The sequence below is a fragment of the Vulpes vulpes genome, chromosome 11, assembly GCF_048418805.1.
Source record: "Vulpes vulpes isolate BD-2025 chromosome 11, VulVul3, whole genome shotgun sequence".
Taxonomy (NCBI): domain Eukaryota; kingdom Metazoa; phylum Chordata; class Mammalia; order Carnivora; family Canidae; genus Vulpes; species Vulpes vulpes.
The window spans coordinates 78,161,772-78,176,229 of NC_132790.1; the positions used below are offsets into that span (position 1 = coordinate 78,161,772).

At 38.7% G+C, this 14,458-nt stretch overlaps 1 pseudogene; it reads left to right on the forward strand.

The window, feature by feature from the left end:
• Nucleotides 1-7,778: 7,778 nt before the first annotated feature.
• LOC112932492 (cyclic AMP-dependent transcription factor ATF-4 pseudogene) lies at nt 7,779-8,840 on the forward strand (annotated as a pseudogene).
• The last annotated feature ends 5,618 nt before the right edge of the window (nt 8,841-14,458 follow it).

Here is a 14,458-nt window from a genome sequence, read left to right on the forward strand (position 1 = left end):
CCTTGCCTGGTTTTTGTATTAGGGTAATTCTAGCCTTGTAAAATGAGTGGAAGTTTTCTCTTTTCAACTTTCTGGAACAATTTGAGAAGGATTGTTTCTTTCTTTCTTTCTTTCTTTCTTCCTTCCTTCCTTTCATTTTTTTGGTGGGGGTGGGGTGCATGGAGCCCAAAGCAGTACTTGAACTCATGATCCTGAAATCAAGACCTGAGCTGTGATCGGGAGTCAGATGCTTAACCAACTGAGCCACCCAGTACCCCTGTCATTAATTATTCTTTAAATGTTTAGTAAAATTCACTCATGAAGGCATCTGGTCCTAAGCTTTTCTGAGTTGTGAAGTTATTAATTCTATCTCTTTCAATTAGTAATTATTGGCCTGTTCAAATTCTCTATTTCTTAATGATTCAGTCTCATGAAGTTGTATGTTTCTAGGAATTAATTCTTTTCATCTAGACTGTCCACTTTGTTGGTTTATAATTCATAATTCATAGCAGTTCTCTTATGTTTATAGTAGTCTCTTATGATCCTTTGTATTTCTGTGGCAATGACTCTTCTTTTACTTATAATTTTATTTAGAATCCTTTTGTTTTCTTAGAAAATCTGTTTAAAGTTTTGTTAATTTTGCAATTAACAAATCTAATCTTTTAAAAAATCTATGCTTAGTTTTGTTGATCTTTTCTACTTTTTTCCCACTCTGTATTTACTTCTGTTCTAATCTTTGTTATCTTCTTCCTTCTGCTAACTTTGGGTTTAGTTTGTTCTTTTTCCTTGAGGTATAAAATTAAGGTTTAAAAAATATGTATCTTTCTTTTTTCCTATGTGGTATTTATTGTTATAAAATTCCCTTTAAGGTGTACCTGGGTGGCTCAGTTGGTTAAGAGTCTGCCTTCAGCTCAGGTCATGATCCCAGGGTTCTGGGATCCAGCCCCTCATTGGGTTCCCTGCTCAGCAGGAAGTCTGCTTGTCCCTCTCCTTCTGCCCCTCCTCCCACTTATGCTCTCTTTCTCTCCTGCTCTTGCTCTCTCTCAAATAAATAAATAAAATATTTTTTTAAAATTCCCTTTTAGAACTGCTTTTGCTGCATCACAGAAGTTTTGCTATATTATATTTCCCTTTTGTTTGTTTCAAGGTATTTTTTAAATTACCCTTTGATTTCTTCTTTAACCAATTATTTGGAATATGTTGTTTATTTTCTACATATTTGGAAAGTTTCCAATTTTTCTTCTGCCATTGATTCCTAGTTTCTTTTTTTTTTTTTTTTTTATGATAGTCACAAAGAGAGAGAGAGAGAGAGAGAGGCAGAGACACAGGCAGAGGAGAAGCAGGCTCCATGCCCCCGGAGCCTGACGTGGGATTCGATCCCGGGTCTCCAGGATCGCGCCCTGGGCCAAAGGCAGACGCTAACCCGCTGCGCCACCCAGGGATCCCAATTCCTAGTTTCATACCTTTTGGTAAGATAAGATATTTGGCATGATTTTAATCTTTCAAGATTTGCTAACATTTGTTTTGTGAAATAACATATGATCTGTTCTGACAAGTTTGTCATGTGTGCTTAAGAAGAATGTGTACTCTGCTGTTGTTGGATGGAATGCATATGTGTTAGGTCCATTATGTGTAATGTGCAGTTCACTTCTCATGTTTCTTTCTTGGAGTCAGACATGCTGCTGTTGTGGCACAAAGTTGGCCTCATATTTCCTTCTTTATTGTCTAAATGATCTATTCATTAATGAATGTGGAGTATTGAAGTCCTCTACTTCAATTGAAGTAGATTGAATACTAATATTGTATTGTCTATTTCTCCTTTAAGATCTGTTATTTGCTTAATATATTCAGATGTCTTAGTGTTGGGCACATAATATATTTACAGTTGTTATATCCTCTTAATGAATTAACTCATTTATTTTTATTATTTTTTAAAGATTTTATTTATTTATTCATGATAGAAAGAGAGAGAGGCAGAGGGAGAAGCAGGCTCCATGCCGGAAGCCTGACGCGGGACTCGATCCTAGAACCCCAGGATCGCGCCCTGGGCCAAAGGCAGGCGCCAAACCGCTGAGCCACCCAGGGATCCCGAATTAACTCATTTATTATTGTATATTACCTTGTCTCTTGTTTTAGTTTTTAGCTTACAGTCTATTTTGACTGATATAGGTATAGTTAACCCTGTTCTCTTTTAATTTCCCTTTGTGTAGAATATCTTTTTCCATCCTTTCACTTTGAACCAATGTGTGTCATTAAAGTTGAGGTGAGTCTCTTGCATATAGCATATAGTTTGGGGCTTAGGTTTGCTTTTTTTAAAATAAATATATTTTTATTGGTGTTCAATTTGCCAACATATAGAATAACACCCAGTACTCATCCCATCAAGTGCCCACCTCAGTGCCCATCACCCATTCACCCCCACCCCCCCAGCCACCTCCCCTTCCACCATCCCTAGTTCATTTCCCAGAGTTAGGAGTCTTTCATGTTCTGTCTCCCTTTCCGATATTTCCCACTTATTTTTTCTCCTTTCCCCTTTATTCCCTTACACTATTTTTTATATTCCCCAAATGAATGAGACCATATAATGTTTGTCCTTCGCTGATTGACTTATTTCACTCAGCATTTGCTTTTTAAAAAAGATCAATTCAGCCACATTGTCTTCTAGTTGGAGAATTTAACCTATTCACATTTAAAATAATTATTGATAGGTAAGGATTTACTAATGCCAGTCTTACTGTTTTCTGGTTCTTTTGTAGTTCTTTTGTTCCTTTCTTCTCTTGCTTTCTTCCTTTGATGATTTTCTGTAGTGGCATGCTTTGAATCTCCCTCTTTATCTTTTATGTACTGTAGGGTTTTTCTTTGTGGTTGACATGAGGCTTACATAAAATATCTTACAGATATCTCAGTATATTTTATGCTGATAACAACTTTGATTGCATACAAAAACTCTCCCCTTTCATTCACCCCACCTCATTTTGGTTTTGATTTACATTTTTTGTAATCATTGATTTACAATTTACATTTTTATATTGTATGTAACAAATTATTGTAGCTATAGTTATTTTTAAAGGTTTCTTTCTTTCTTTCAGAGAGAAAGAGAGAGGGAGCTAGTGGGGGAGGGGAAAGGGAGAGAGAAAGAGAGAATCTTTTTTTTTTTTTAAGATTTTATTTACTTATTCATGAGAGACACAGGAAGAGAGGCAGACACACAGGCAGAGGGAGGAGAAGCAGGCTCCATGCAAGGAGTCAGATGTGGGACCAACCCTGGGAATCTGGGATCAGGCCCTGAGCCAAAGGCAGACACACTCAACCACTGAGCCACCCTGGTGGGTCCCAGAAAGAGAATCTTTAAGCAGACTCTCTACTGAACATGGAGCCTGATGCAGGGCTCTATTCTAGGATTCTGAGATCATAACCTGAGCTGAAATCAAGAGCTGGCTGCTTAACTGACTGATCCACCCATGTGCCCCTCTAGCTGTTTTTAATTCTTCTGTCCTCTACCATTTATAGTACAGTGATGAATACCCCACCATATTGCAGTATTGGAGGATGCTCCTTACATATTAATTACAGTTATTTTAAATTCCTGGTCTGATAATTCCAATACTCCTGTCATGTCTGGTTCTGATGCTGCCTTAGTCTGACTCAGATTGTGTTTTTTGCCTTTTGGTATGCCTGGTAATTTTTTCTTGATGATCATACATGGTATCATGGGCAAATGGTGCTGCTGTTGCTAGGCCTTCTGTAATGTGGTAGTGAGATGTGGGAAAAGGGGAAGCATTCTGTAATCTGATTAGGTCTCAATTTTTTAGGTGAACTTATGCCTCTGGACTGTGCTTCTCAGTTTTTTCTCCTCTCTTAAGTGGGTCAGGATTGCTAAAGTGGACTGGAATTGGGCATTTCCTTCCTCAAGGTCAGTTAGCCTCTGATAATATCCCAGCAGGTTAGGCTCTGGTTAACTACTTTCTCCTGAGGTTAGGCGCCTTGTTAAGAAAAGCTGTGTTCTAGTGTATTACAAGATGCTTTCTTTTCCCCTCCACTTGCCAGAAGCTGAAGGGTCTTTCTTTGGTATTTACTGTGTTCCTGGAGGTACATCTCACGTTATGGTGGGGCCCACCTACAATGGATCCTTCTGGAGTTTTTAATTCTCAGAGTCATTCCCACTGAGACTCTAGCAATTCATCAATTACAAATCAGGTTTTTGGGGGCACCTGGGTGCTCACTCATGATCTTGGGATCCTGGGATTGAGACCCATGTCAGACTTCCTGCTCAGCGGGGAGTCTGCTTTCTCTCCCTCTGGCCTCCTCCTCCTGTTCATCCTCTGTCTGTCTCTTTCTCTTAAATAAATAAATAAATAAATAAATAAATAAAATCTTAAAAAAAAACACAAATCGGTTTTCCTACCGTGGCACCTGTTTCCTGGGTGTTTCCATTCACGAGTCTCTGCTTTGGTAAGCCTTGATTCCATGTATTCACCTATCCGTCGCTCTAATCTTGAGGGCAGCAGTTTGCCCTGCATCCTCACTCATCTCTTGTATAGATCCTAAAAGAGAAAGTTATTTCAGTCTTTTGAGTTTCTTTCACTTGTTAAGATAAAGCTGAGACTTCTAATATCCTTACATGTGCCAGAGAGGGAAGTCTCATAGTGATCACCTTTTGCCTTTTCAATGACCTAGTTAACAATTTTTTTAAAGATTTTATTTATTTATTCATAGACAGAGAGAGAGAGAGAGAGAGAGAGAGAGGCAGGGACACAGACAGAGGGAGAAGCAGGCTCCATGCAGGGAGCCCGACATGGGACTCGATCCTCGGTCTCCAGGATCATGCCCTGGACTGAAGGCAGCGCTAAACCGCTGAGCCACCCTGGCTCCCCCAACAATTTTTATAACTTCTCTCTGGTAAAACAACTGGTGGAGCTCCAGCAGCATCCAGTTTTAGGTGTTTAAAGAGAAATTAAAGCATCTGTCCATACAAAGACTTGTGCACAGAATTCATTGTAGCTTTATTCATCATAACCCAAAACTGGGAACAACCCAAACATCCATCAACATGGAAATGAATAAATAATTGTAGTACACACGGAATAGTATTTGGGCATAATAGAACAAAATACTTACATACCAACAATATTAATGGATTCCAAAAGCCAGTAAAATAAACCAGACACAGAAGGCTCATACTATCTGACTCCATTTACATTGTATTCTAGGAAGTATAATGATAGAAAAAATATCAGTGGTAGCCAGAAACCTAAGGCCAGTGTAGGGGATTGCAAATGGACACAACAGAACTTTCAGTGGTGTTGGTAATAGTCTATCTTATTGATTACATAACTATTTATTTTTAAAACTAACTGAATTGTACATCTAAACTTTGTGAGTTTTATTTTATGTTAATTATACTTTAATTTAAAAAGTTATACCTGAAATAACAAGTAGAGATTTTTTTTAAATGCAATTTACATTAGTTTCAAATATATGAATTACTTCGGCATAAAGGTCATGAGAGATATACAAGACCTGTATGCAGAGGGCTACAAAACATTGCTAAGAGAAATTAAAGATCTAAATAAATAATGAGATAACTGTGTTCACAGATCAAAAGATTCAATCTTTTTTAAGATGTCAATTCTTTCCAAATTGATCTATCGATTTAACAGAATTCCAATAAAAACTCTAGTAATTTTTTTAAGATTTTTATTTATTTATTTATTCATGAGAGACAGAGAGAGAAAGAGAGAGAGGCAGAGACACAGGCAGAGGGAGAAGCAGGCTCCATGCAGGGAGCCCGGTGTGGGACTCGATCCTGGGTCTCCAGGATCATGCCCTGGGCTGAAGGCAGGCACTTAACCACTGAGCCACCCAGGGATCCCATCTAGTAATTTTTTGAATGAAAATTGACAAACTGATTCTAAAATTTATGTGGAAATGCAAAGAATCAAGAATAGTCAAATTAAATTTGTTAAGAACAAAACTAAAGGACTTACACTGACTTTAGATTTATTATAAAACTACAATAATCAAGAGAGTGTGGTATTGGCATAAAGATAGACAAATCAATGAGACAGAAGAAAGAATCCAAGAATAGACATATATATGTATATATGAATATATATATTCAATTGATCAATTGATTCTGACAAAGGTGAAAAGGTAATTCATATGAGAAAGAAGAGTCTTTTCAACAAATTATGCTGGAATATTTGGATATACATATGCAAAAGTAAATATTAATCCATACATTCTGTTATATACAATGATTAATGACAAAGAGTATAGAGCTAAGTGTGAAATCTAAAATTATAAAACTTCTAGAAGAAAATAGAAAATCTTAGCGACCTTTGGTTGGGCAAAGATTTCTTAGAATACTATAAACACAATCCATAAAAGAATTTGATCAATTAGATTTTACCAAAATGAATAACTTCCATCTTTGAAAGATGCTGTTAGAGGATGAAAAGACAGGAAATAGCTTGAGAGAAAATACAAATCACTTATGTGTTCATGTTGTGGAAGAAAATATTCTTGCATTTTTTTCTGACTATAAGGTCTAATTTTTCATCACTTATTGAGAGATTTGTTATTTGCTCTTCATAAATACTCTTATGCTGAACAAATTTACTCATATTGTAATTTTAACTAGAGATTTTATCAAAAACAATTGATGGATTTTATAAAATCTTTTTTTCTTTTTTTTAATTTTTAAAGCACGTGTTGACAAAGCTTTTACTTATCCATTTCTGCACCCTTTCTCCCCCCTTCTCCATTATCTATCCTACTACTAGCTGTGTCACCACAGTAAGGATTAGTGGGTAGGGGGAGAAAAATAAAGGCTCATAAATTACATTTTTAAATTTCATAAATAATCTAATTCTGCAACAAAATAAACTGTAAATCCGCAGTTTTTCTGTTGATGGAAGGCAGGAGCTGTGAGAATGAACTCTTTTGTGCGCTGCAGATCTTAAAGAAAATGGTTCTTGGTCCCACTGCAAATGCAAAGCGTTTTATATTGAGAATTTTCTTAACTGGGAGAGATTGTTCTTTGGTGCCCACCTAAGCTAATATTCTGTGCTATTCGTATTTTGAACAAAAACACCTATTCCAGAAATAGGTCTAAGTCTGCTTGGCTTGTTGAAATAAAGGCTGAAAATAATTGCTTTACCCTGAGTGAAGCAATGCTAGAGTCTCCTTGTGGAACACTGCTGTGCTGTATGGAATCCATCATCAGCAAGATAATTGTCAATTATGTGGTGGTGTTAAAGAATTACCAGGAGGGATGCAAACTGGTACAGCCACTCTAGAGAACAGCATGGAGCTTCCTCAAAAAGTCAAACATTGAACTACCTTTTTGATCCAGCAATTGTACTACTAGGGATTTACCTAAAGGATACAAAAATACAAATTGGAAGGGACACATGTACTCCGGTGTTTATGGCAGCATCATCAACAATAGCCAAACTACAGAGAGAGCCCAAATGTTCATGGACTAATGAATGGATAAAGAACATGTGGCGTTTCTCTTCCTCCCGTCTGTAAATGCAGATCCCTCTGGCAAGTGCATGCCTTCCCTCCTCCAGTCCCACAGGATCGGAGGCTGCCTTGGTGTATTAGAGGCAGCGGTGCCTGCGGGCAGCATTGGCCTTTGCAGGGGAGGCAGCAGCACCAGGCCCTGCAGCAGCACCCCCTAACCCCCTAGCGGCTTAAGCCAATGGGCTTTTCATAGCATCCAGCAGGAGCATCTCTGTAACCCACAAAGACACCTTCTAATGAAGCACATTCCTTCATTCCAGTCCTGCCACATGGCTGAGATGAGTTTCCTGAGCAACGAGGTGTTGGTAGGCAACTCCATGTACCCCTTCGACTAGTTCTGTTTAGGGGCTGAGGAAAGCCTAGGTCTCAGGACTACCTGGAGGTGGCAAAGCACTTCAAACCTCATGGGTTCTCCAGCAACAAGGCTAAGGTGGGCTCCTCAGAATGGCTGGCTGTGTGGATGGGTTGGTCAGTGCCTCAGACAATCGCAAGGAAGATTCCTTCTCCAGAGCAGATTGGATGGTGGAGAAAAGGGATCTGAAGGGGTTTGATTTTGATTCTCTTTTCAGTATGGATGACCTGGAAGCCATGCCAGAAGAGCTTTTGGCCACATTGGATGACACATGTGATCTCTTTGACCCCCTAGTCCAGGAGACTAATAAGGAGACCCCCCCTCTAACCCCAGACTGTGAATCCAATTGGCCATCTTCCAGAAAGTTCACCAAAAACAGACCAGATTGTCCATTTGCCTTCTTTACCTTACTGCAACCACTTCCACTCTCCCCAGGGGCCCTTTCCTCCACTCCGAATAATTCTTTTAGTTTAGAGATAGGCAGTGAAGTGACTATCTCTGGAGGAGATAGAAAGTCAGACTCTACTGCTTACATTACCATGATCCCTCAGTGCATAAAGGAGGAGGATGCCCCCTCAGATAATGATACTGGCATCTGTTTGAGTCCTGAGTCCTATTTTGGGTCCCCCAGCATAGCCCTTCTACCTCTAGGGGCTCTTCAAATAGGAGCCTGCTGTCTCTAGGTTCCCTCTGTGGTTCTACCCGCCCCAAACCTTATGACCCTCCTGGAGCAGCAAAAGTAAAGGTTGAGAAGCTAGATAAAAAGCTGAAAAAAATGGAGCAGAACAAGACAGCAGCCACTAGGTATCGCCAGAAGAAGAGGGCAGAGCAGGAGACCCTCAATGACAAGCGTAAAGAGCAGGAAAAGAAGCATGAGGCTCTGAAAGAGAGGACAGATTCTTTGGCCAAGGAGATCCAATATCTGAATGATTTGATAGAAGAGGTCTGAAAGGCAAGGGAGAAGAAAAGGGTCCCCTAGTTGGGGTAGGGGACACTCCTGAGTGTGTGTGCTTGTACATTGCCTTCGCTGAAGCTGTATGTTGTAATAAATTATTTTGTAGTGGAAAAAAAAAAAAGATGTGGCATATATATACAATGGAATAGTATTCAGCCATAAAAAAGAGACCTTGCTGCTAGCAATGATATGAATGGAGCTATATTATGCTATGTGAAATAAGTCAGAGAAAGGCAGATACCATATGATCTTACTCATATGGAATTTAAGAAAGAGAACAGATGAACATATGGTAAGGCAGGAAAGGAAAAAAAAGGTAAGAGGAAAAAAGACTCTTTTTAAAAAATATATTTATTTGTTTATTCATGAGAGATACAGACTGAGAGAGAGGCAGAGACATAGGCAGGGGGAGAAGCCGGCTCCTTGCAGGGAGCCCAATGTGGGACTTGATCCCAGATCCCGTGATCAGGACCTGAGGTGAAGGCAGGCACCCAACCGCTGAGCAACCCAGGCATCCCAATAAAAGACTCTTTTTTTTCTTTAAAGATCTTATTTATTTATTTATTTATTCATGAGACACACACACACACACACACACACACACACACAGAGAGAGAGAGAGAGAGAGAGAGAGAGAGGCAAAGACACAGGCAGAGGGAGAAGCAGGCTCCATGCAGGGAGCCCGATGTGGAACTTGATCCCAGGACCCAAGGATCACGCCTTGGGCCAAAGGCAGGCACTAAACTGCTCACCCACCCAGGGATCCCCCCAATAAAAGACTCTTAATGATAGAGAACCAACTGAGAGTTGTTGGAGTAATTGGGTCATGGCTATTAAGGAGGACATTTATTATGATGAGCACTGGGTATTGTATGTAAGTGATGAATTACCAAATTCTACTTCAGAAACCAATATTGCACTGTAAACTAACTACCTAAAATTTAAATTTAAAAAAATTACCAGAAATGTTGGGGTATCATGGGCAGTACCTATCCCTTTCAGGTGATATAATTTGATGATTCTTCTATTAGAGAAAATCTTTCCCCAGCCTTTGGAAAGAAAAGGTGTTTATGAAATGTTTGCTCAAAAATGAGTGAACTCAACTCCCTTCTCATAAACATGTTTTATGAAATGGAAGCAAAAACATAGTCCCACTTTGTTGGCGGATGAGAAGGATAATAAAAGATTGGAAGTATTAAAATCTCACTTTCTATGCCAGGAATGTCACTCAGTGTGACTTCTATGGGTCCTCCCACTCATCAGGGAGCAGAATTCTGCCCTTTTCTTTCCATGATTGACATACAAATGTTGGGTAATTTCAATGGACCAGGTTCTTTTCTAGTTCCTATTAGGAATACACGGTGGGCAGAGGGGGAGGTCTAAAATGGACTTCATTTTCTCTTTGAAAGAATAGAGTTAACTGAGGCAGAATATGACTGGCTTAAAGCCTCCCCATGACACAGATTATAGAAGGAATGGTAGACATGCTACCAGAGAAGTCATGCCCCAATGAGTTGGGAAAATAAATTCATTTATTTAACAAGGTCGCAAATTCACTGGACTTTTGGTGGTCTTTCTTAGTAAAACTCTAATGGTTTTTTACTCTTTTTTTGGCAAGCTGGCAAAAGCTTCCAAGTTAAAAAAGACACATAGAAAATGGATTTTGGATCGAGATAGTTCCGCATTTGAATCCTGCTTCTTTCATTAAACACCTGTGTGGTTTGAGGAAACTTACACAGTGTTCTAAACCACACCAGTTTATAGTAATTCTCATGTCCATTTCCTATATTTTCTGGAAAAATTAGGTGACATAAAATATTATATTATCTAGTGTGGCTCATACAGAAAATATACTTGATAAATATTAGTTATTATTATGAAACACCAAAAGATGCTAAAAATAAGACATTTTAAAAATATGAAACCAGCAATAAAGACAATTAATGTTCTAGGAATTCAAAGAAGGAATTTACCCAACATATCAATTGGATTATTTTCTGTGATAATGCTGCATAACAAGCATCCCCCACAATCTCAGTGGCTCAAAACAGCAAATGGTCAGTTCTCATTTATGAGTTTTGACTCAAACTCTGGTCCAGTGAATCTTGGCTAGACTCAACTGGATTGGACTGGATTTCAGGCTTGGATTTATAGTCATAGCTGCTCAATGGCTTTTCATTTAGCTACCTGAATTATGCTCATCTAATGGCAAAGACTTGAATCTCCAGGAAGGCTGATTAAACTCCATACCTCTTAAAAATTTGACTTAGAACAAGTACTGTCATGTTTGCTTATATTTCATTGACCAATATATATTACAGGGTGAAGCCCAAAATAGATGGAGTGAAAAAAATGTATTTCTTTCATAATGAACTTGGCAAAGTTGTGGAAGGAAGAAAAAATCATGAACAAATATTGTACTCTATCACTCCAAAGAAGGTCTTCCTAGAGAAGTATATTCTGAATTCTACATTAGTGGAAAAACATTCATGAATAAGCAGAATAGGACAGAATTCATAAAAAAGGCTTTCAGGCAAGAAAAACAATGTAAGTAAAGGTACAGCTATCAAATTCTTCATAGGATGTTCAGGGGGAAAAATGAGAAGATAAGACTAACTGAACCTGATGACTCACATTTATAAAAAGTGGAAGAAGTTTGAAGGGCACCTGGGTAGCTCAGTTGGTTAGGCATCCTACTCTTGATTTTGGCTCAGGTCATGATCTCAGGGTCATGAGATTGAGCCCCACATTGTGGGGATGGGGGTTCAGCATGGAGCCTGCTTGGGATTCTCTCTCTCTCTCACTCCCTTTATCTCTCGTCACCTCTGCCCCATGCACACTCTCTCTACCTCTAAAATTAAAAAAGGAAAAATTGGAATAGGTTTGAAATTAGTATGGGTTACAATGTCAAAGATCTTGCAGAGTTTCTTATGGAAAGCACTAATAAACACTGAACTGTATTGAATCACATAAGCAATAGGGATCAATGGAAGATTATTGAGAAAAAAAATGGCATATTCAAGGCAATATTTTACAAATTTAACCTTGAATTGGATCATAGGACATACTGAGCAGAAAATATATTGAGGGCAGGGAACCCAGCTAAGAATCAATTGCTGTAGAGGTTTAGGGGATGAGAACCCAAAGTAAATGTTTAGAGGATAGAAATAAAATAACCAATATTTCAAAGAAAAGATTGAGAAGCTCTTCTACAAAGTGTCCTTTTTTTTAATTTTTATTTTATTTTTTTTACTATGGATAACTAAAACCCGGTTTGGACTAACTAAATGATAAGAGAAATTTCATTGTCAGGATATGGGGATATCTCATAGATTCCAAAGTCAGGACTGGAGCTAGATCTCAGAAACAACTGGGATCTAATTTTGAACTCCATCATATATTTTCTCTATTTCTTATTTCTGCTCCTCCCTCTATTTGCTAATCTTCATTATTCCTATCTCTCTTTCATAAATGCTCTTCAACTTCTCCCATCCATGAAAATCTGGTCATTGACAGCTCCCAAATTTCAATCTGAGCACCCAGAAAGGGAGTGATCTAAGTTCCCAGTTCATGGATGAATGATTAGGACCATATGGGTCAGTTTCCATCTCTGAGCCATTTAATAGTAGATAGGAGGAAGATCTTATTGAATAAATATTGCAACGCTAGTAGAAATTATGTGGGTGGGGGAAGGAGGGCAGTCAAAATGGGATGACAGACGGACAGTCTGAGTAAGGTCTTCATGCTTGATAGCTGCCTATCTTTATAGCAGTCAGTCAAAAATGACTTTAAGGTTTGAGTCTGGGAGAATACTGGTAGCTCCTGGTGGCACTGCTGAATTTTGGGAAAAGATTGTAAGCTTGCTTGTGGATACATCAATATTGAGATGGTTGTGGACCATGCAGACAGAACTGTCCAGTGGACAGTGGGAGATGTAGAACTAAAACTGAGCAAAGCCCTGGGTGTTAGTGTTCTCATGCTCACAGTTGAGAGATGAAGCCATGAGAATAGAAGAGCATGCAGGGAAAGCAGAGCAGAAGTTCAGGGATTAAACTTTGTTGGGTACGGCCACAGGTAGGAGGCTAAAGGAGGACATAGAGTTAAAGAAGAAATAATGTCACAAAATGTGGGAAGAACACCTAGTGGGTATGGTGTCCCAAAGTAGAGGAAACTTTCAGTGGTGAGGTCAACAAAATCTAATACCACATAACAATTCAGGAAGATGCAACCCGAGGTTTAGCAGTTTAGGTAAAGAAAGAAGCAAAAATAATTGTTGCAGTTAGGATATTCTCAGTAGCAAGTTGTAAAAAACTGACCTAGTTAGCTGACTCAAAAAATATATTTATTCTCCCAGATAACAAGAAGTTCTGGGAAGAGAAGTCACAGGCTATAAGCTACAGACGCTCAATACCATCATCAAAGTCCCAATTTCTTTCTATTACTCTGCTCTATCATCTTCAAGCTAGTCATAGGATGGCTGCTGTAGCACTAGGCATCTCATTTGAATATGGTAATATTCAGAGAGGGAAAGAGAGTGTATCTTTTTATTTTTTATTTTATTTTTTTAAAGATTTTATTTATTTATTCATGAGAGACACACACAGAGAGAGAGAGAGAGAGGCAGAGACATAGGCAGAGGGAGAAGCAGGCTCTCTGTGGAGAGCCCAATGTGGGACTCGATCCCAGGACCCCAGGACCATGACCTGAGCCGAAGGTAGATGCTCAACCACTGAGCCACCCAGGTGTCCTGAGAGTGTATCTTTTTAAAAGAGATATCTTTTAAAAGATTTAAAACTTTCCTTGTGTGTTATTGGCCAGAAGAAGGTCACATGCCCACTGGCAAGAGGAATAGGACCACAAGATTGGCTCAAACTGAACTGGCAATAGGGTCAATTTCCCTGAGTATAATGCCTCCCATAAACATGAATGAATGAGTATTTTTTAATATGTGGCTTTCCTCTAAAGAGATGTTATGGGAACAGTCAAAATGCCCTTGAGTTTTTCACTGTATGATTACTAGATGAGCAGGATCAGGTATTACTTTCTTTAAGTACGCCTCTTGTTTTGTGGGGGTGGTGGTCAAAGTGAGATGTGCCTGTCCAGCAGAGAATTCTGCTCTCCAGTCAGTCCTATAAAACAGAGTTTCAGAACTGTCTTCTTGGGCTGTTGAAAATTAGACTCAAGAGGACTTTACCTGTTCAGAAATATAAAATTTGATCCTTGACCTTGACTGTTTGATTTTCTTCCTATCTATAAATTCTCTCCAAAATATCTTGGGTGGAGATGTGGGTTATAGTGATAGGAATCTCACATGGTGTGAGCATAAATTTCATTTATGTCATATTTTTTACTCAAAAATTTGGTAAGCATTTGGAATATTTTGTAAAAACTTTTCTAACCACAACAGTAACAATGAAAAAGTCCTAATCATTGGGCTGAAGACATTGTATAGACTTATGTCGTGGCCTTGGACTTACATGGTGGCCAGAACTTCAAAATGCATCCACTTGTATACATGTCCCCTTCTAATTGTTTCTTGCCTCAATGAGTTATGTTGTTTTCTTTTTAGGGAACTAATGCAGCATAGTTCAGAAATTTCAGATGTATGCAGCTGGGATAACTGTAGTGAGTATGACCTCAGG